The 23,677-nt window shown below is 44.5% G+C and overlaps 1 non-coding gene and 1 pseudogene across 1 annotated transcript; both read right to left on the minus strand.

The window, feature by feature from the left end:
• Window positions 1-6,734: 6,734 nt before the first annotated feature.
• On the minus strand, window positions 6,735-6,841 carry LOC130036273 (U6 spliceosomal RNA). The gene has a single exon (XR_008794326.1). It is a non-coding gene; the product is annotated as a U6 spliceosomal RNA (small nuclear RNA).
• A 12,483-nt stretch (window positions 6,842-19,324) lies between these two features.
• The window catches only part of LOC130034937 (eukaryotic translation initiation factor 5B-like), a 97,250-nt pseudogene continuing 92,897 nt past the window's right edge, over window positions 19,325-23,677 (minus strand).

A 23,677-nucleotide genomic window follows, 5' to 3' on the forward strand; every position in this document is an offset into this window, starting at 1 on the left:
ACAGGAACTGGCAAAGGTAAACTGAGGCTTCCTGTTTCAATGGGATGCTGGTGATTGAGCACAGGTTTGCCACAGGCAACTCAAGTGCTTTACCCACTCAACTATCTCTCCAGCCCCTGGACCCTTAACCTTCTCACCTAGATGAACGGTTTGTCCTCTGGTGGTCCCTGCCAGCATCCTCATGTGAAAGGCCTGTGGGGCATTTTTTTTAAATTGTGGTTGTAATAGTAAGCTATTCCGTGCCTCCACTTTTACAAAGTTACAAAGTGTGAGTGCTAAACAGGAAATCAAATCATGGCTGTGAAAATTAAAGGAACAAATGTTAATTGGTGGTTAAAATAATTCTGGGCACATTAATAATAAATATTCTTATTTGTTACTTTCATTTTCCTTTCCAATATTTTGTCGTGTGCTTAGTGTTGGTTCCAAACAGGAACATTGGAAGAATTAAACATTCTTTAAACAAACACAACATACCAAACAAAGTATTTCCTGTGGCACACATTCAATTACAGGTTTTTTTTTAAATTTAGACAACATGATTTAGAGTGTTGTTGATGCTAGTTTCAGGCATAGAATGTTCCAATTCCAAGCTCACTACCAGTGTCCGGCATCCTTTGACCAAAGAACTCTGGCTCCCTCTCACTCTTAGCCTGTCTTCTTTTTTTTTTTTTTCACCTGTGCCCAAATTTTTAATTCTTAGAAACCGAGCTGATAAATATGTACTGTTAAGCCTCTACAGTTACCATGACTTTTAATGTAACAATTAAAGTCCAATACAAGGGAGTCCCATTTATTTTGCTTTTGTTTTCTTTTTTTTTAAATTCTTATTAGTGAAACACCATGAGGTACAGTCGTCGACTTACAAATTTTTGTGCTTGGATTTCGGTCATACCATGACCAAATACCCATCCCTCCACCAGTGCCCATTTTCCACCACCAAAGATAATATCCCTACCCCCCCCATTCCCCCCATCCCCCCCCGCCACTGTGGCAGGGCATTTCCTTTTGTTTTCTCTCTCCTTTTGGGTGTTGTGATCAGCAAAAGAGGCATTGAGTGGCAAACATGTTCAGTGCAGTCTACTTTCAACCTGCATCTCCCCTCCTGGGAGGATCCTCCAAACACCCTCCATTTGGTGCTCCCTTCTCTATCTGAACTGTCCTTTCCCCTAGAATACCCGGCTGGCCTCTTAGCTATGGAGTAATCCTCCTGGTGTTGATCTCAGCTATTCTTGGGTATTAATCTCATATTTTGTTATTTTATATCCCCCAGATGAATGCAATCTTTCTATGTCTATCCCTCTCTTTCTGACTCATTTCGCTTAGCATGATACTTTCCATATTGTACCACTTGTATGTAAAGTTCATGACTTCATCTTTTCTAAGAGCTACATAGTACTTCATTGTGTAGATATACCAAAGTTTCTTTAACCAGTCATCTGTTCTTGGGCACTCAGGTTTCTTCCAGTTTCTGGCTACTGTAAAGAGTGCTGCAATGAACAAACAAGTGCAGATGTCACTTCGACTACACATTTTTGCCTCTCTGGGATATATTCCCAGGAGTGGTATCGCTGGGTCAAATGGGAGCTCAATTTCTAATTTTTTGAGAAACGTCCATACTGTTTTCCAAAAGGGCTGAACCAGTCGGCATTCCCACCAACAGTGAAGGAGTGTCCCTTTCTCGCCACATCCTCGCCAGCATCGGTTGCTTTTGTTCTTTTGAATGTGGGCCAGTCTCTGAGGTGTGAGATGGTATCTCATTGTGGTTTTGATCTGCATCTCCCTGATGATTAATGATGTAGAGCATTTTCTCATGTGCTTTTTTGCCATTCGGATTTCTTCTTTGAGAAAGTCTCTGTTCATTTCCTTGCCCCATTTTTTGATGGGGTTGGATGTTTTCTTCTTGTGGAGTTCAACCAGTATTTTGTATATCCTTGATATCAACCCCTTGTCAGTTGTGTATTCGGCGAATATTCTTTCCCATTCTGTAGACTGTCTTTGTATTTTGGTCACTGTTTCTTTTGAGTTGCAGAAGCTTCTTAGTTTAAGATAGTCCCATTTATCTATCTCTGTTTTCACTTGCTCGGCCAGTGGCGTGTTAGCCTGTCTTCTTAACAGACACATTTTAAGTTTAATTCTTGTAGTCCGGGTTCCGTACTTAGACTAGCTCTTAAACATTAACTGGCAGGGACTTATTTTTACCCCAACAGCCCCCTTTCAGGGTGATTCCAATTTCATTATTGTAAGAACAAAATACTGAAGCTTTTAGTTTGAAACTATGGTTCCTACTTCATGTACACGAAAAATCCCCCTTTATGTACTTCCTTATTCTTAAGAAAAAATGAGACTCTCTCAGAATATATATTTGGGGTGAGAGTGTGGGAGAGTCAAGGAAAGTGGGGGAGGTATAAGAGAAATAAGCCAGGCCTCCAGGTCTTTAGTTTTGTTTTCAATTTCAATCTTAAACTAAGGCAGTTTTATGAACTTTGGTAGGAATGATTCCTTCTTAATTTGAATCCCAGGATGAACTTCATAACAGAAACCAGAACCTTTGCAATTGGTCATGGCTTCAGGTCTTTTCATTGTAAGAGAATAGAAGCTTTAATCTGAATATTTCATGATTAACTAACATCAGTCATAGCACTTGCTGAGTTATGTTTCAAGTTAATGACCATGCATAATCGGTTTTATGGTACGCATACGTCACCAGTAAGTCCTTCATCACTGCAGGGAGCTGTGTCTGCCTTGGTCTCCACATTCACACCACAGACATTTTCTGCTCTGTGCCTGTTCCCACCCCAAACTTATTCCTGACTTTGAGAGCTTGTCAACCCATAGTTTAATGAACAATAGCAGGCCACACACCCAGCCTGCCATGAGATTTTAATAAAAACTAAGAGAAATTTCTCTTTCTCCTCTCTCTCTCTCTCTCTCTCTCACACACACACACACACACACACACACACACATTCCATGGTCCTAATCTTGAAGGTGAACTTTGGAATGGCTTCAGGTACACAGATCTCTTGTGATCTTTGAGAAAGAAGCCAGTCTTCTTCAATCGAATTTTCACTCTTTGGAAAGACTCATCACAATAATCTCATGGCCAACTGTTTTGATACGCCTTAATACACAAACACCAGCATTTTTCACATGACTGTGTTAGTTATATAAAGGCTGGATAGCATTGGTCCAAGACTTGGCACTTTCCCTGAGATCAGCACTCAGGAGTGTATACAATATTTCTGGCTCACTCACAAGTTTTCAGTCAGTTGGCCTAATCCGAAGGCTTGACTGGTTGGAGGACTTGAATTGGAACTTTGTGTTCAGGCATCAGTACCATATTGACTATTGTCCTGAGACCTCCATTCTCCCCGGGTGGGCCAATCTGTGAAGCTGTTCATGAAATGACACCGACTTTCCTCAATGCAAAGATCTGGGAGAGTGTAGAAAGGATGGGGGCATAGCGGAGCCAACAGTGACAGAATACTTCTTTTCTGACCTAATTGCAGATGTAGTTAAGTAAGTGATGCCCTTGATTATACTTTACCCCAAAGGCCAAAGAGACCAACTAGGATCCTGGTGGAGGAAACCCCACAGGAGTGTGAAAACCAAAAGATAGGTCTTGTTGGGAACCTTCATGAAAACGAGGTACAAGAACCATGGAAACATTCATCTAAGTAAGGGTGAGTTTACTGGACAGTGCTAAATAATCAGAATTAGTTCTTCCCTTCACATATAATAAATTAATCTGTATCATCCTGGGAACTCTGTTATGGACAGCCCAAAGGTTCAGCTGTCATCTGCTGCTCGCTCAGCCACAAGCATGTTCCAGTTCTGGAGCCTGACCAATAGACAGTACAGTAAGTAAGTAGGTCTTTCATACAGCTGGCCTAGGTTCCATCCCCGCATCCCATATGGTCCCCCAAGCACTGCCAGGAGTGGTTCCTGAATGCATAGCCAGGAGTAACCCCTAGGCATCACCAGTATGACCCCAAAACAAAAACAAGAAATTTTTCAATACTTACCAGAGCCATTCTGACCCTAAGGATACCTTGAGGAGTGCGGAAGGTTGCCAAGAGTCTTCTGATAAATCCTCCCCTTTACCACTAGTGAGTGTCCACGAGTGGGCGTGTCCAGGAGAGAATTAGAGCCTTTTAGCCTGAAAACTGGGTTCTGATCTCTGGGAGGAACCTGCAAGTTCCTGGGCCTGGTGCTACCACAGGGGTCCATAACTTTTGGCTAAAACAAATCTGTGTTTTCCATTTCCTATGCAGCCTCTAAGGGTGTAAAAGAAATTTCTTAGGCCAAATAATGTGGGAAATGTAAAATCAGTCTTATGCCTTAAGACTCCTAATTCCATTTCAAAAGAACATAATGTCCCCTGGCCACATGTGGGAGGAGGACAGTTAATAAAGCCACATGGTTTATAACACAGAAAACCGTCTTTGAAGCTAACACATGTCTTTTCCCAACTTCTATTTCTTGATCTTCTTTAAAATGAAGATTTCCTAGGTCAGAAGGGACACTAAAATCCAACTGTTAGATATGCAAAATATCCTTGATTTTGAATTGGCTGAAGTTCATGTTAAAGCAAATATTGTAATGAAGATAAACCCTGTGTGAGTGCCAGGACGGAGTCAGGGGTATCGACATGGTAACGATCTGTGTGAGGAGTGACTAGGTGCTATCAGGAGAAATGAGTCTCTCCAAGATGCTGACCAAAGCTCTGCAGAGGCATGTCTGGAGTGGATGATAAGGGTAGCGGAGAGCGAGCTAACTGGCAAAGGTAAGGAGGCTGCATGGGGAGAACATTCCAGAAGGTGCTGCATGTAGAGTCACATGAAACTACATAACAAACATCTGGCGTATTACAAGAATTACAAGGGCTTCATGGTTGTTTGATTTAAGAAATACAGGGAGAAAGTCAGGCAACAGAAGGTCCACATAGTGAATAGACTCACAAACATCTTAAGAAATGTGGGTAAGGGGGTCTCAGCTGAGGACAGAGAACAAACTTCCTCAAGAATCCAAACCAAGATATGGTCATATTCCTTGAAGCGATGTACATCAGGACAGTGATGCAGTGGTACCAACTGTGTTAAGGGGCCCTCGGAGCCCTGAAATAAGAATTGGAGAACCCCTTAAAGGCCTTTGGTGGAGTGCCAGATTCTCAGTTCAGAACCACATTCCACATGCAGATGAAAGCGAGTATTGGAAGAGAGAGCAGGGGACAGGGAAAACCGGCCCCTTTGCTTCTTTTTGGGGAAGGGGTGCGGGGATAACACCCAGCAATGCTCAGGGTTAGTCTTGGCTTTGCACACAGGAGTTACTCCTGGAGGTGCTTTATGGGGGTGTGGGGGAGATCCTATGGAATGCCAGGAATTGAACCCAAGGTGACAATGTACAAGGCAAGCACCCTCTACACTGCTCTATCTTTCTGACCCTGACACCACTTGCTTATAAAATGTTGAGGGCCTTATCATTTAGTAACAGCTATTAAGTAGGGGGAGCTCACCTTAAGTGTGTGTGTGTGTGTGTGTGTTAGAGAGAGAGAGAGAGAGAGAGAGAGAGAGAGAGAGTTTGGCTTGGAGGCCACCCTTGGTAGTACTCAGGGACATCTCCCAGTTTGGTGCTCCCAGTGGTGTTCAGAGGACCTGATGATGTCAGGGATTGATTCTAGGGTTCCTGCATGCAAAGTATATACTCCAGCCTATTGAGAACCTATCTGACTCAAACGCATGTTACTTTATAATCTATTATTTTCATTGAGCATATATTTTAGTGGAAATAATAGAGACCAAATCTGATTAATTTCTAAACTTAAACATTAGGGGCTGGGAAGATTATTCAAGGGGTGGAACACATGCTTTGCATGTAATAGCCCCTGGTACCACATAGTCCCCCCATCTTGGGAGTGCTGGGCATCTCAGAGATGAATCAACAGGCTGAAACAACAATCCTAGAAGATAGGGAACTGACCAGTGAGGTCACCAAAGAGTTGTAGTTGAGGGAGCAGAGAGACAGCATGCTGGATGGGTGGGTGGCGGGGCAGGGATGCCTTACCAGGGGCCAGAACCATATATGGTCCCCTGACCCCCACCAGAAGTATCCCAAGCAGAGAGCTAAAAGTAAGTCTTGAGCATCACTGGACATGGGCTCCCCTCAAAAAGAAAAACCCCAGTGCTATAAAAAAATGGGTGTGTGGGGGAGGGGTGGAGTGATAATACAGCAGGTAGGACACTTGCCCTGCACACAGCTAACTTGGGTTTAATCCCTGGGATTCCATATAGCTCCCTGAGGAGTGCCAGGAGTGGCCCCTGAGCTTCACCAGGTGTTGTCTAAAAGCAAAACAAATAAGTATAATAAAATAAAGTTTTAAATGAGGGAAGAGATAAACAGAAATTTCCTCAGAGAAGACATACAGACGGCCATCAGATATATTAAAAAATGCTCTGCATCACTAATCATCTGGGAAATGTAAATCAAAACAAGGAGATCTCAGGTCACACCGATGAGATAGGCACACATCACAAAGAACAAAAACAACCTGCTGAAGAAGGAATTTCCATGTTCTGGTGCAGCATGGTCAGGCATAGAGGCATGCCTGAATTTTTTGCTTCAGTGGGCAGTGGACACACCAGGAAATCCTACGTGCAGGAAATAATTTTTTTCTTTCAGTGCCACATCATGATGCAACTTTCAGTATTAGAGATACTCAACTTGTTTTTTATTTAAATAAGGAACGCGTCACAAATTTGCATGTCATCTTTGCACAGGGGCCACGCTAATCTTCTCTGCATCGTTCCAGTTTTAGTATATGTGCTGCCGAAGCAAGCACAGAGATACCCAACTTTTAATTCAACTTCTTCTATTGGTGTCACCAGCAGCATAAACTGTAGAACTGTTGTTCTTGCCAAGACTCCACAATTCCCCTCCTCGCTGCTGGCAATGTCTGGATTTGAGAAATGTCAGAATGTGGAGCTTGAGACAGTACACCAGTTAGGACACTTACTTTGCAGCTGCTGACCTGAGTTCGGTCCTCAGCATCCCATGTGGTCCTCCTAGCCTCTCCCGGAGGAATTCCTGAGCACAGAGCCAAGAGTAAACCCTGAACCTCTGGGTATGGCCCCCAAACAAACAAACAAACAAATAACCCGCTCCCCCCCAAAAAAAAACAAAAGAGGAAGGGAAGGGGAGGGGAGTGGAGGGGAGGAAGATGAGGGAAGGGAAGCTAGGCTATGAAAACTTGTGTTTTCAACCATGCATCTATAGACCAGTGCCAATCTACACATGTCAAATAATGTCAAATACTGAAACAACATGGAACATGAGGCAATCAGCAGGTTAACCTGATAGAGTATCAGCAACGGGCAAATGAAATGCCCGGATGCAGATGCCACACTGGGCTTCACTCAGGGTCAAAACGCAGCTCCTGACTCAGCCTACCTGAGAGGAGGACCATGGGCTGACAGCACCCCACCAGCACCCTGAGACACGGTGCTGTCCTCTAGTCCTGCTGGCCACTGTATCCTTAGCCAAGTGTCTGGACCTGTTGTTTCCTTCCTCAGGCTGCAGCACAAAGGTGGGAGGTGAGTCCCAAGCCTGGGGGGTGGGGGGGCAGCTGACAGAGTACACTGCATGCTCCTTTGGGAAACATAAATTCCTGAGAGCCTGGGTGAGCAGAGGGGTAAGCAGGGGCCCTGGGGAAGCCGGTATGCAGAACATTCTTCCCCCTGTTCCCATGACAATTTCTGCAGCTGGAGGAGATCCACAAATATTTATCTGCTTGCATAGCTCAGGCATGTGAAAATCAGGGCCGAGAAACGAGTTCTTTATTTCCTTTCCAGAATGCTGCGTGAACTCTGATCCCTGGCATGCCTCAGCCTGATTCTCAATCTGTTCTCTATTATCTCCCTTCCAATGCCTTTTCGGATCTTATTAGAAATCTGAGTGCTGTCTTCAGCCCCGTCAACGAGTGGTGAATGGATGGCTCTGCACCTCATTTGGTGGGGGGGGGGGGGGGGGGAATTGACTTATAAGTACTGCCCTGGCTCTATTGAGGGACTGCTATGCCCACACAAAGGGCACCCCCCCAGGCCAAATCTATGCAGTGTGTATGCAGCCAGCCCCTGCCCTGCCACATGGGCCTTGCTGCTTCCTGAAAAGGCAACTTTTCCCACCATTCTGGAATTCTTGATTATGCACGCATCTGTGCCTGTGGGGCCCCCAGGGCTGCCCATGCTGTCGCCACCAGCTGTTTCCAATCCACTGGGGTTCAGCCGGTGAGCGGCAGCCCCTGTGATACACAAACCTATCGCATCACCATGTCTAATCAATGCGGGAGACACAAGGGAACACAGGTGACCTGGTCCTAGATCCATTGTGAAAGGGCCAAGAGACTTTGTGGGGGGAAGCCCTCTGGGGTGCTTCTGCACTAGGTGGCCCTCCCCAGGGAAGCCTAGCCAGACAGGGACACTGCCAAGTGCCACTTCTAGGTCAGCTGGAGGTCCTGCCCCAAGATCTAGGGCAGGATGAAGGAACCAGGAACATGATTTTTTTTAAAAAATGACTATTTTCAATGTTTAACTGCAGCTTAGACTTCCTTCAACTGAGAGTAGGCTAACAACGTTGAGTAAGGTAACAAAGTTGAGTAACATTCACTTTGTCAGCAGGTGAATCATTTCACCTGGAATTACTATTTTTGCTCATCAAGATTTCAGTGACATCACACATGCTGCCAGGATTTATTTTAAACGTGTTAACACACCAACACTGGTATTGCTCATCCAACATGGTATTCCATGAAGTAGCTTATGTTCGGGCTGGAGCGATAGCACAGCGGGTAGGGTGTTTGCCTTGCACACAGCCGACCCGGCTTTGATTCCTCCGCCCCTCTCGGAGAGTCTGGCAAGCTACTGAGAGTATCTCGCCCACACAGCAGAGCCTGGCAAGATAGTCGTGGCGTATTCAATATGCCAAAAACAGTAACAAGTCTCACAATTTGTTGTGAGACGTTACTGGTGCCTGCTCGAACAAATCGATGAACAATGGGAGGACAGTGCAGTGCTACAGTGCAGATTATGGTACTTGAAGTGATATTTGAGAGAGGTCCTGTCCACTGTTATCAAGTGTACCTGCATTCCAGGGTCTCAGCATCCCATGTCTCTTCCAGTTGGATGAGAGCATCCTTCAGAGTTAGGGATCCCACTTGCCTATGGGAATGGAAGTGTGAAAGGGGTGAGATAGGAGCACCACCAACTTCAGGAACCCACTCAAGGGTATGGGCTGTCAGAAAGAACTGGTTGCCCATACCTATATGTTCATTGCAGCACTGTTCATAATAGCCAACATCTGGAAACAACCCAAGTGCCCTAGAACAGATGACTGGTTAAAGACACTTTGGTACATCTACACAATGGAATACTATGCAGCTGTCAGGAGAGATGAAGTCATGAACTCTGCTTATAAATGGATAGACATGGAGAGTATCATGCTAAGTGAAATGAGTCAGAAAGAGAGGAATAGACATAGAAGGACTGCACTCATTTGTGGAGTATAAAACAACATAACATGAGGCTGACACCTAAGGAGAGTAGATACACGGGACAGATAGCTTTCTCCATAGCTGGAAGTCTGCCTCATGAGCAAAGGGGAGAAGGCAGCTGGAATAGAGAAGGGATCACTAAGAAAAAAATGGCTGGAGGAATCGATCGGGATGGGAGATGTGTGCAGAAAGTAGATAAAGAACCAAGCATGCTAACTTCTCAGGATCTGTATTGCAAACCATAATGCTGAAAAGTAGATAGAGATTATGGGGAATATGGAGGCAGGGGGAGGGTGAGAAAGGAGGGGTGTACTGGGGATATTGATTGTGAGGAATGTGCACTGGTGGAGGGATTGGTGTTTGATCATTGTGTGATTGTAACCCAAACATGAAAGCTTGTAACATATCATGGTGATTCAATAAATTTAAAAAATAGTAAAATAAAATTTTAAAAAATTTAAAAAAAAAGAACTTGTTGTCCAAGAAAGGAGATTGAGTGTGTGGACTTCACATAGGCATTTGGGGATCTGGAAATGTCGAGACTCCCATCCCTGGTATTCTAAAATCTGATCTTCTCCAAGAGATCCCAAGTCAATGCTTTTTAAACTGGAGAGTGGGACAGGAACTCAGAGTTTTATTGGCTCTTCATAAGAACAAAAGATTTGGGTAGGTAGGGCGCTTTTTTGCATAAGACTGACCCTGATTCCATCCCCGGCATCCTATATGATCCCCTGAACCTGAGGGGAGTGATTCCTGAGTGCAGAGCTAGGATTATCTCCTGAGAACAGCTGAGAGTAACCCTGTCTCACCCCCACCCCTGAGAAAAAAATTATGTTCTGCACTTCAGTGAAGACAATGCAACTCTTCATCAGGTTTGGAGTTCCTTATGAACCACTTGTTACTTGGGACCGTTAGGGAGCAGAGGGCCACTTTGTATGTGGCCACTTTGATAAAACACATCCAAGCCATGTTCCCTGAACTATCCTAAGAACAGGAACTAATATACAATTATACATTCTAGCCAAGAAACAACCATGAGAAATGACATCAAGGCTAGGCAAAATAATGAGCAAATCATTGTATCATCACGAGACTAGCACAGCTCAGGCACACAGGCTCAGATACACATCACAGAGGGATTATGCCAGGGTGGCCTTTCCCACCACTCCAACACTGTGTTGAGCTGGAACGACTGTGTCTCAACCTACAAATAAAGTGATTCTTATTAAGTCAAAGTTTATTATTTTAATTTGCTATTCAATTTACACACTTTTTGAAATTCTACAAGAACTATGAGGGGAAAGTAACTCAATGGCCTGATCATATGGTTTGCAAGCAGGAAGTCCAGGTTTGATACATGCACTCATGTCCTCCCCACCCCCACAAGAACACCTTTAGAAGAAACAGAACCAGGAGAATGCCCTGAGCACCATCAGGTATGCCCCCTGCCAAAAACTTAGAGTTCTAAGAACAAGGCACTCAGTCAAATATCTATATCCCTGTCTACCTAGAGTTATAGATACAGATATACAGTCTCCTGCCCCTGTGCCTGGCTGTTCCTTGCCGGGGTCCCTTAGAGGGGAGCGGGTTGAGCTTTCCTCCCCGCCCCGACCAGGGCTCCAGCAGTGGAAGACCTCCAGGACCAGCCACCACCATGCCGAGACCACTCTCCGCACACATGAAGGTACTGGCAGAGGAACAAAGCCACGCGGGTTCCAGGGCCGAGATCTCCATGCCTACTCGGATTGGAGCTGAGCATCCTCCACCCAGATCCTCCAAATTCCAGTAGGCAGGGGGTCACACCCACCACCTGGCCCCCTGGCGCCGTGTAATCCCATCAGCGGCCAAGACTCAGAGACTATAAAATCCAGCTCCTGGAACCACGCGGCTGCATTTGCGGCCGCGCGACATGTTATCAGGACATCTTTTTTTGACATCTTATTATCTCATTCCTACTTTGGACAAACTTGCAGGCTATCGAATGTAGCCTGCCCACAGGGCAGAGTCTGGCAAACTCCCCGTGGCGTACCAAATATTCCAAATACCAGTAACAATGATGGGTCTCATTCTCCTAAAGAACCTTGAATATAATCTCAGGGCTAGGATGAAAGAGACGTTACTGGGACCTGCTCGAGGCAATTGATGAATAACAGGATGATGAATGAATGAATGAATGAATTTGATATTTGGATCACACTTGGAGATACTCGGGGTTACTACTGGTACTGCACTCAGGGATTACTCCTGACAGTGCTTTAGGGAACCATATGGGATGCTGGGGATCAAATCTGGGTGAGCCATGTGCAAAGCAAATGCCCTCTCCACTGTACTATCACTCCATCCCCAAATCTGGTACATATTTGAGGCTATTGCTGTGCCGCAAATCTCCTGACATGGGGTGGCATACATCAATCATTTTCTTTGTTCCTTATTCTATGAGTGGGGAATTTAGGAAGCTCAGCAGGCTGGTTCCACACAAGCCTCACCTGAATCAGAACTTCAAAACAACCAGAAATAGAAGCCACATACATGAGAGAAAATATAGTCAATCAGGAAAAAAAAAGAAACCACTCAGGACAGAGCAATAGTACCACTAATAGGGCACTTGCCTTGCACATGGCCGCTCCAAATTAGATCCCTAGCATCCTATACGGTCACCTGAGCACCTCCAGGAGTGATCCTTGAGTTGAGCCATGAGTAATCCCTGAGCATGGCTGGGTGTGTCCCTCCCCCAATCCCCTCAGCAAAAGAAAAAAATCAACAAGCATCAACAAGAAAATGAAGGGAATGTCTACAACCTATCAACCTTAGGAACCAAAGATCTTACTCAGATCCAAGTTCTCACACTACCACCTCAGGTAGATGTCAGCAATGGCTTTTTTTTCCTTATAGAGAAGCAGATCATAACAATTTTAAACTTTTAAGGTCATTCCCCACTGGAAGGGTTCTGAAATAGTAGACCTAGAAGAAAGGATAAGATTCAAACATCATTCATTCAATTCTTTGACTATGGGAAGAAAAGGCACTGAATTACCCAGCAGGGGTCTGGACAGGAGAAAGCAGTCTGGGTACCCTCGTTTGAAGATGGGACTGAGACTTCACCATTAAGACTGGAAGCAACCATCTGGACAAGAACAGCCACTTCCACTCACAGCACAGACCAGGAGCAAAGCCCACTGAGGGACTGAGAGCTAGTTGGGCTGTTTGGGAAGGGAGGGGAATCAGGTGCAGAATTTTGGGTATATTTGAAGGTAAAAACATCAGAGATTTCTGATGAATTGGGTGAGGGCTCTGAAGAAGAGGAGGCATAGAAGGGGCCACTCCAGTATCTGTGGGCTCAACTCCTGGGAAGAGGGAACAGATGTTTGCTGAGATGGTTCCTGGACACCCTCAGAGGGCAGTCCAGATCTGTCCCGTAGCTCCACAGAACTCAGTTTTTCTAACACACATCTCCAGAAGGGTCGTTGTGCAACTAAGCACATAGAGACTGTGAACTCACACCCTTCTGTGGCAGGAAGTAGATTGTAAATAGGCATGAGTAGGCTAGCTGCCTGCCCATTTTCTCCTTGAAGGGAAATCTTACAGGCTATACTGATTTACTCATGGCTGAAATATAAAGATGGTCAGAGATAATCAGAGTTTTTAATGCAACCAATCATTCATGCATTCTGAAGTTAATTTAGTAAGTTAACTGTGACCTGGTTTGGGTGGAGTCTACAAAAAGGCCTCAATTAGAAAAGAAGGTAGATGAGACAAGTGTGTCTTGTATCAGTAAGGTAAACAATCTTTCATCCAACTTTCTTTGCAGGATTTTATATGTGTGCAAGTATGTGTAAATGCATATCCTGTATGCACAAACATGCCCATAGGAACAACATTTCTTTCTTTCCTGTGCCTTGGTCCATGTCTGGGATGCCCTTGTCACATTTATTTAGACAATCCACTCTAGCCGTATCTGTTCTTGAGTGGGGCCTAATACTTTTCCACCTTCTAGACATGCAATGGCTCATTCAGATCTCGTAGTGGAAGGAAGGTATTATATCTTTCTAGAAGTGTATCAGAGTTGAAAACATTCAGGTCTATTAGGTTTAACAAGACATAATAGAAAGCTGTGGCATCATCAAAAAACTATATTTCAGTGACATATTTGTCTAAAGTAAAATTAAAATTAATTTATTATTTTAATTTTAGAAGTCAGGGTTGTAGGTCAGTGGTAGAGCTCTAACCTTGAATGTGTGAGATCCTAAACTTGCACAACTGATCACCAGAACTGAGTGGATAAAAAGTAAATGTGGATAAAGAAATAGTTTTTAGGGCCTAAGAGATGGTTCAAAGGGTTGAGCACATTCTTTTTATGCAGAAGACCTGGTTTCATTCCTGGCACCAGCTGCTCCCCTGAGCACCATCAGAAGAAACCCCTGAGCACAGAATCATTTGGAGTAGTGTCCAAGCACTACCAGCGCATCCCCAAAACAAAACAAAACAAAAACAAAAAGAAATGACCATTAGGACATATATAGGATAAAAATTACTATACAAAAGCCCGATTTAAATGAGGTTGGGGAGCTAGATGAGAGCTCTCAGGCATTGTCAATCAGCAAACTCAGGAGTAACATGTCCTGTATGCCTGGTGGTGCTACTTTATGCCCTAGAACAAGTAAAGATGTTTCCTTCCTTCCAGAAACTGCCTCTCTAAAAGCTATGCTAGGGGTTGGCTTTGGTTATAGGGAAGACATGAGTCTCTCCCCAAGACTGTGCTTTCCAAGTTACTTCTTTGTTATTGTTTCTGAATCAACCCAGTTTGTTGGTGAAGCAGTTGGTTGCTTCTTTGTTTGAAGTCAATGCATCTTTATGTTCATTTTAAGAGTTAATATTTTTTATCACTTACAAATTTAAGTTTATCAGTAAAACATGAAAGAAAGGGAAAAATAAAGACAGGAAAGAAGGATGGATGGAGGAAAGGAAGGAGGGAGAGAAGAAAAAATGGCAGGAAGGGAGAGAAGCAGACACTCATCTATGAAATTCACATTGATATAACTGATTCCATTTTATTTCTAACTAGTATCCTTTATAGAAACAAATCATCATTTATTTACCCACTCTGTTGGCAGGCATTCTTTTGGTGGGTAGTTTCCAATTGATGTTATGTTTATACTTTTGTTGTTGTTGTTCTTGTAGTTGTGGAGAGGCACATCCAGTGATTCTCAGGTGTTCTCTTGTCTCCTGTTCAGGAATTACTCCTGGATGTGATCAGGGAACCACATGAGGAGCTGGGGATTGAACCTATGTCAACCATGTACAAAGCAAATGTCCTGTGTACTGTACTATTTCTCCAGCTGCCATGCTGTGTTTTTCCTAGTAACTCTTCATTATTTTTTTTCCAGCCAGAAAGTGGCTAGAGAAACCGTTTTGCATTTCAAAAAGACCCCCCAGAAGTTCAGGTAGGAGATTAACCCCATCTGGAAAGTTAGGTGAGCAAGCAGAGAATCTGAGATGCAGCAGTGCAGATATAAATGAATGACTCTCAAGTTTGTAGTAACAAAAGCTTTGGAAACCTGCAGACTGACTCTTCTTGGTTTTCTCTTTGTGCTATGTCATTTTCTCCTTCCGTTTTGCTTGTCTCAGAGAAGGCCCTGGAATGCTTGCTGCTCCAACAGAAGCAATTTCTGGTGGTGGGCACATGGCATAGATAATGCAGGAAGCACTTGACAAAGCAGCTCCTGTAAGTCTGACCAAGGCCAGTATGCTATTGCTTCAGACCAGTGAACTGTAGAGCCACACAAGGAGGCTGAGTGGCTCCGGATTCACCAGTGAGGGAACTTCAGGAGGAGCCCCTGGTTTCCAAGTTTACAAGTCTGTTGACTCTCTGCCCTTTGTGCTGTGACCTTGACTCCCTCAGGGAACTTGCAGTTTTCCTGTGCCTCTAAGATCCATACATCTACACAGAGTCACGGTGGTCAGCAGGGATCATGGCTCCAGAGGCAGTGAGTGAAAGTTGTTCTGAGCACAGGTGGCAGGAATGCAAGGATGCTCTTCCATAAAAATGTGGATAAAAGCAAAAACAAACTCTTATCCAGACCCTGTATAGTTCCCACTAGAGGGAAACAAACAGGCTCCCACTGTCTCTTTCCTACTTCTAACCCCCAGGAGAGTGGCATAAAGAAATGAGTCATTTAGTGAGGAAAATGAGGCAGGATCTTAATGAGTATAAATGTCAGGAAAGTTCTGGAAGTTAGAAGACAGCTGGAAGCAGGTAAGGCACCTGTCAGAATAGATGGGAGGACTGGAGGGAAGAGGAAGCATCACTTGGAGGGAAACCATGGCAGCAATGGGAAGGAGCAAAGGTAGCACTACCTCAGAGTGGTAGTTAAGTGGAGATTTGCAAATAGTAGTCGGAAATGACCACTCTGGACAAGACTTGAATGCTGAAAGGAGATAAAGGAATATGCATGTTTTCGGTACCTGTATTGCAAACCATAATGTCCAGAAAGAAAGAGAGAAAAAGAGAGAAAAGAAGAAAGAGAGACACAGAGAGAGACAGAGAGAGAGAAGTGTCTGCCACAAAGGCAGGATGTGATGAGAGGGAAACTGGGAAAACCAGTGGTGGAAAATGTACACTGACAAAGGGACAAATGTTCAAACATTGTATGACTGAAACCCAATGGTAAATAACTTTGTAACTGTGTATCTCACAGTGATTGCATTTTGTAAGAAGTGGAGGTATGCAGATGTGTGCCATGCCTTGCTTAATGATGTTTTGGTCAATTATAAACCACATATATGACAGTGGTTCCTATAAGACAGAATCACCTAAAAATGTGTTTCCCCAGAATGTATTTCTGTTGTTAAGATGAACATGAACATACTTGTGTAAATGTCATCAAGCTCAATATTTCATATATATGCACTTTACTGTATGGAGGGCTGGAGCGATAGCACAGCGGGTAGGGCGTTCGCCTTACAAGCGGCCAACATGGCCGACCCGAGTTCGATTCCTCCTCCCCTCTCGGAGAGCCCGGCAAGCTACCGAGAGTATTCGATATGCCAAACACAGTAACAACAAAGTCTCCAATGGAGATGTTACTGGGCCCACTCGAGCAAATCGACGATCAACAGGAGGGCCTTTACCTTTACCTTTACTGTATGGAGGTTATACAGTGTGGGGGGGGAGGGGGGTCGAGTTTTGTTTGGGATACCACACCCACTGGTGCTCAGTGCTCACAGCTTGTTCCCAGTGACGCTCAGAGGATTGTGGAATACTGGTCAAACCCAGGCTCCTGTATTGCAAAGAATACACTCCACCCCACTGAACTCGCCCCAGCCCAGGTTATGCACTTTTAAAGAATGAGTGAAGGTGAGTTGACTAGCGGTTCCTTTCCATCTGTCCATGCCATGATGGCGCACATACTGACCGTTTCTAGGGCACCTCCTTGCCCATTGTGGCATTGAGGAACAGGATAGCAAATCTCATCAGACACCCCTGGAGGAGGGTTCTTCTTCTGCAAAAAGGACAGTGAAACACTAAGGAATAACTTATGTGTGGTCTTTAGACTATTTATTGTGACACTGAATTTCACTTGATTCCTAATTTCCTTTGTCCCTTCTAGTTAAACAAGAGACACCAGATGGCTAAAATCAAATGACCAGCTTTTGAGTAAAATGATGAACTAGAAATGCTATTTATAATCTAAAGTGCTGGATTAACACTGATTTTAATTTACTCAAAAGAGGTTTTAAAGTTGAGAACACACACAGCCCAGAGGACCTTTACCTATCTGTGGTAAGGATAAAGCATTCTAGGGCTTTTCTGGATGTCTTGCCCTAAACCCCGACCCCTTAGAAAACTCTCCTCATTCCTCATTGCAGAGCCCTTAGGTTTTCCAGGAGTCTCCTTGGCTCCAGCCTGAAGGTTCTAGAAACACCTGACTGTCTTAGAGAATTAGGAAGGTTTTTTAGGTGCTACCTTCTACCTGTGCTGGCAGAAAGTGAACCGAAAGAGCAGGTATATCCTTCTGACTGAAAATCAGAGTGGAAGAACCTTCTAGTCCTTTCCTCTGTATTGCCTGGGAATAGGTCTGTGGGACCCATAGAGTGGTGGGTGGAACCATGAAGGAGGGCATCCCACTTCCCGAGGGGGGTGTCAGTCAATAAAGGAGAGGGATATGGCAGTGAGGGGTGCTTAGCATTAGACCATGAAGTTCACTGTTGTACAAGTTTCGCTGCCCCTGATATTTCTGTGTGTTTGTAATTGCCCTCAGTGAGTGAAGGATCATGATAAAAGACAGCGTGAAGTCAAGGTCAGGGGTTTCCACCCAAAGGGTTCCGATAACACAGTCCCAGTAGGATCTGTTGTGACAGTCAGGCTCGCCAAGGGGCTCTGTACCTCTACACTCAGCACACACGAATGCACATCTTGAGTCACTTATTCCTGTTATCAGAATATTCCTGTATCCTCTTTGCTTTTGGCAATGCAAATCATCCAGACAGGAAAACAGCTTTTCTGCTGCTGAACTGCCAGCCTACTTTTCTCCAAAGGCTACTGCGTTACTCCTGTGCATTTGAAACACATTTTGGTTGGAACTTGGGGAACATTTGCTTTTTTTCATGCTGATTCTGCATTTCCTGTTCAAATGGAGCTCCTTTTCTGGAGCAGTTCCATGGAACCTGAGTTGGCTGACTGGATTCCTGTGACGAAGGAAGCCAGAGTCTGCCAGGACTGGAGGCCAGGGACTCTGGGTCCACTTCTTTTCCCAGAAGATGAAAGGCTGAAGTCATGGTTTAATGACACAGAAACTCGGCCTCTCAAAGGCTGAGAGCAAACATTTGTCTCACAAAGAAAATTTTGGAAACCAGATTTTTATCAGCAACATGAACTAGATCACCAATTCTTCAAGGCTGGTGAGTTTCAAGCAAACCTGTCCGAATGTGCTTTAAAACTTAAAATATCAGATTTGCCTGTGAAATGATAAAACCCTAACTCACTAGTTTGAAAACAAAGCAAAACCCATACCAGTGACAGAAGCTGCAAGAGTCAAAAATCTTGGGGAAGAAAATCAAACACTCCATGTTCATCTTTGACAAAAGTTGTTTTTTAAACTCTAAACAGGAGCCAGAGATTTAGTATGGTGAGTAGGGCACTTGTCTTGCAAGCAGCTGACCTGGATTAGATCTCCAGCATCCAATATGGTCCCCCGAGCACCACCAGGAGAGATTCCTGAGCATCACCAGGTATAACCCCCCCAAAGAAACAAACCAAAAAACCTGAACAAGGCACAAGCCTACAACTGCTCGACATTTGGCCCAGGGAAAGGTGTGCCCTCAGCTTCTCAGAAGTCTCGGTGCTATGACTCTGTCCAGTCCTGGGAGACCAAACCTCAAGATGAGACTCAATGCTAGTGGCAGAGAGCTCCTGAGTGGCTAAGAGCAGAATGTTTGTCCCGACAAAGAAGACAAGCCCATCACTCTGTAATTGGCATGCTGAGGAGAAGGCACCTCATCCAAGGATAAGCTGGCTTTCCTGGACTGAGTATCCACTGAGTATACGCCTCTGCCATCATTCCTATAATACACACATTGCCATCTCTAGACACTCTAGTATACGGAATTTTGCTTGTTTTTAAATTAAGTTCTATATTTTCCCACAGAATTTAAGGCAAGTACTAAATTTTCTTATGTGGTCTCTGCCCCCACTTCTGCACAACCTCCTCCACAATGAACATCCCCATTGTCTGAGTACATTTGTTATAATCAATGAACCTGTGTATGGACATGTCATAATCACCCAAAGCCATTGATTAAATGAATGATGACTTTGGTGTTAAAGTCATTGATTACATGAATGATGATTTTAGAGTGCTCTGTTGCACTGTGCACTCTATCTCTTCTACTACAGCTGCTGCTGCTGCTGCTGCTGTTGCTGCTGCTACTACTACTATAGATAGTTTCTAGATCTACAATCAGCAATTAAAGTAGCATACAGAGTAGTTGCACTGCCCTCAAAATCTTCCACCTACTTATTCCTTCCCACCCCAACCTCTGACAACCACTGATTTTGTTACTGTCACTGCAATTTTGCTTTTTCCGAATGTCATAGGATTGGAATCGCATAGAGTATGACTTTCCCTCAGCAAGAGAGGCACTGCTTTTTTAAGACTGTGATTTTGCCTCCTGATTAAGGAGCAGACCTGGATTCCAGGCTCCAGCCCTCAGTAGTGGGGGCCCTGGGCTGTGGGTTCGTGAGCTCTGCCCTCTTTACCACTTATGAAATTACTGGTTCTTCCCAAGGGGTCACGTAGGCAAAGTAGGGACCAGCCAAGAGGAGAATCTTTATTGGTGCCGCACACATGCCAGCTGTCTTATTGTAACTCTCCCTTAGGGCTCATTGGGCTCTGTTGGGGGTGGAGGAGGTGGCAGTCCCCTCTGTCCTCCCCAGGCTCTCTGTGCTCGTTCATCTCTATGGCCAGGAACAGCAGCCTCTTTTTGGTAGCAGTGGCTTCAGCAGCTCACTCACTGCTCTCTTAATTGTAGCTCTGTTGTACTGTGCACTCTATCTTCTTCTACTACTACTTCTACTGCTACTGCATTACACTTGCTCTCTCCAAGTTTCTCTGTCTTAGTTTCAGGGATCTCTTCTCGTCATTGCAGCTGGGGGTAGTGGCAGCATAACTGCTTAGCCAACCGCACCCAACTATCTCCCTCATTCTTTGGGCCCGCTTACAGTCTTAGGGAACTCCCGGGGCTGGAGTGATAGTACAGCAGGTAGGGAGTTTGCCTAGCATTCTGCCCACCCGGGTTCGATTTCCACATCCCATATGGTCCCTTGAGCACCACCAGGAGTGATTCCTGGGTGCAAAGCTGGGTGTGACCCAAAGAGCAAAATAATAATAATAATGATAATAATAATAAATAACAGTCTTAGGGAACTCTCTCTTACATGAAAACAGGACAAAGAGGGTCCTGTATCAATCGCCTTTCAATAAATCTGTGGGGCAGGCATGTATACACATGTCCAAGGTTTCACTATATTTTTTCTGGGTTTTGTACCCAACATCCCATTCCCAAGGTTCCACCATTTCCCCCACCAAAATACGTGTGGGGTATCACATATATTCAAAGACTTATTCCCACTCTTAGCTCCCCAAATATGCAATCACAGACCCCTTCAGACAAAGACATAACTTTGCTTTGTGTGAGAGAAAAGCCTAGTGTTTTCACCAAAATTCCTAGTATGTCATTTGTATGGCCCACCATGAGATAAAAATGAAGGGCTCATTCTTTAAATGTGATTAATAATTTCAAGGTGTCAGCAGCAAAACTGTAGGCCTGGCATAGGGTCCAGTCCTACATTGGACTATGATGCCAGCCCCAGCTAAGGGCAAGATCTCAGAGGAATCCTCACCACAGAAGTGGCTGCTTGGTCTCACTTAGATGCAAAGCCTGGAGCCTAGGGCCTGGAGCAACAGTGAAGCAGGTAGGGTGCTTGCCTTGACGGCAGCCAATGTGGCATTCCCCTAGGGAATAAGAAGTAAGACGTTCACACCTGAGTATCTCCAGGTGTGGCCCGTAAAAGGTCTCCCATACCCAAAAAAGACCTGGATCCCATAAACAAAGACTATTTATTTCTTTCAAAATATTTCTATAAGGTGCCTGTCATAGAGGCAGGCTGGGGTGGGGGTGGTTTAGAGGGGTGGGAGGGAAACTGGGGACATTGGTGCTGGGAAATTATACCAGGAATTTCCAACATCAGGAACAGGTGTTGGAACATTGTGTGACTGAAACCCAATCATGAGCAGTTTTGTGATGCTCTATCTCATAGTGATTCAATCACTGTCACTGTCATCCCATTGTTTGTCGATTTACTCGAGCTGGCACCAGTAACGTCTCTATTCATCCCAGCCCTGAGATTTTAGCAGCCTCTCCTTACTCGTCTTTCCCATTGATTGGAGGCTCTTTCAGGGTGAGGGGAATGAGACCTGTTATAGTTACTGGTTTTGGCATATCGAATACACCACAGGGAGCTTGCCAGGCTCTGCCCATGTGGGTGGGATACTCTCAGTAAATTGCCATGCTCTCCGAGAGGCATATATATATACTTCTCTCTATGATTTGTTGCCTACTGTCTGAACTCCATCAAACGGGTGATTCAATAAAATAAAAAATTAATTTTAAAATAAATTAATTAAATTAAATTTTAAAAATACTCCTATAGTTGCCAGCACTCCAATTCTCTAACTGCACAGCCCAGAGGACAGAAGTGAGAAAGACCAAGCTTGTGTTTCTTTCCTCAACCTCAACTGATGACTCCAGCAGTAGCATCAGGCTTGCAGGACTGAGTCCACCTGGTGTCCCTTCAGTGCCCTGCATTAGGCCCTGGATCATAAAGCAACAGGCACCACACTTGCTAACCACATCTTGGATCATCTGAGAGAGGCAGGTGTATGTTTCCAGACAGTCTGTATTCATTAAAAGACACTGATAGATCGTGTGTGCTGTTAACCTTCCTCCTACTGACACCAATGAAGTTTGCCAACACAACAGAGAACTGATCCACACAACTCAGTTGGCATGGGGAGGGTCCTTGGGACAGAGAAGTGAGTACCCTGGAGATAGGGGTGGGACTGGAATTATGTGAATGAGGAACTACTATTAGCTGTTTGTAAATCACAGAATATTAATCAATAAGAATTTATTTAAAAAGCAGAATCTTTGGGTTTGGGACAATAGTACAGCAGGTAGGGTGCTTGCCTTGCACACAGCTGATGCAGGTTCAATCCTTGGCACCCCAGATTGCCCCCCAAGTCCCTCTGGGAGTAATTCCTTGAGCATGGAGTCAAGAATCAGCTCTGAACACAGCCAGATGAGGCCCCAAACAGTATGATAATAATAAATTTTAATCTTATCAAAAGCAATTGAACAACTTTTGCTGAGAATATTATGAATAACTGTGCAAAACATAACATAGTATTAGGTATATTTTTGGTTTGTGCCATTTTAAAAGTGAAAATTAAGTCCTATGTAAAATTTTTTTAATTAAAAAATAAAGTGAAGTTTGCCGGAGAGGAGGAAAACATGGGCAGAAAACAGGCACACCACAACCTGGGATAAATCTCTCCATCTAGGAGCACATGTTTGTTCTGATTCCCACATTATCATCCTTAACTTGTCCATGTAATTCCAGCTATTTTTAGAATTTGTTTAGCATGCAGGAAGCAGAGACAGAGGGTTCCATCTCAACATCGTGACCAGGGAAGTGGCCAATAGCAGGGGAGGTTGGAGGGCGGGGGGCAGCAGGAAAAGGCAGAAGAAAGGATGCGGAAGCCAGGCAGCAAGGCAAACCACCACTGACGCCTTTGCCAGTCAACAGGATCCATGGAGGTAAGATATCACATTCATTCCAGACTGTCACAAGGATCACAGCTGTGTGTGTGGAGGGGGGGAGGAGGGGGCTAAGACATACCAAATCCATTTGCTCCAAGTTCTACGTGCTTGTGGTCCGAGATCAAGTAGTGTGGTAGAAGCACTGCAGAGAGCAATAAGAGATATAAAACTTGCCTTGTATGCGGCCAACCCCAGTCTAATCCCAGCACCATATTGTCCCCAGGCACTAAAGTATGTTGCGTTAAAGGCTCAAATCATTACCAGGGTTTTCTGGGTCATCCTCGACCCTGCAGGGCCTGAACAGAATTACATCCTCAGTTGGCCAGGAACCCTCCTCAGCACCACTAGGGAGAGACCCCTCCTCCAACAAATGATCAAGATATGAGGTGAATTCTTAAAATGTCTCTCCTAGGTATCCGGATGGTCCTCTTCTCTGCATACCCTCACATGGTCATCTCTCCTGATCGGCATTCTGTTGGAATAGGGTCCACCCTAGTACCTTATTACCTTAATCACCTCTTTGAAAAACCTTATCTCCCCAAACACTTACATTTGGGGAACCCGGGAAGTTACAGCTTCATTAGATGTGTACAAATGGCATTGGGTTAGAGGAAAAACACAATTCATTCTATAACAAGGTAATTTAAATTGTCCCCAGAGAAAAACTAATGGTCCGAGTGCTTAAAAAATTGAACAAAGACACCTTCCTGACACCGTGCACACAAAAGTCAAATCAAAATGGATTAGAAACCT

Source organism: Sorex fumeus, unplaced genomic scaffold (genome assembly GCF_029834395.1).
Source record: "Sorex fumeus unplaced genomic scaffold, SorFum_2.1 ptg000063l, whole genome shotgun sequence".
Taxonomy (NCBI): Eukaryota; Metazoa; Chordata; class Mammalia; order Eulipotyphla; family Soricidae; genus Sorex; species Sorex fumeus.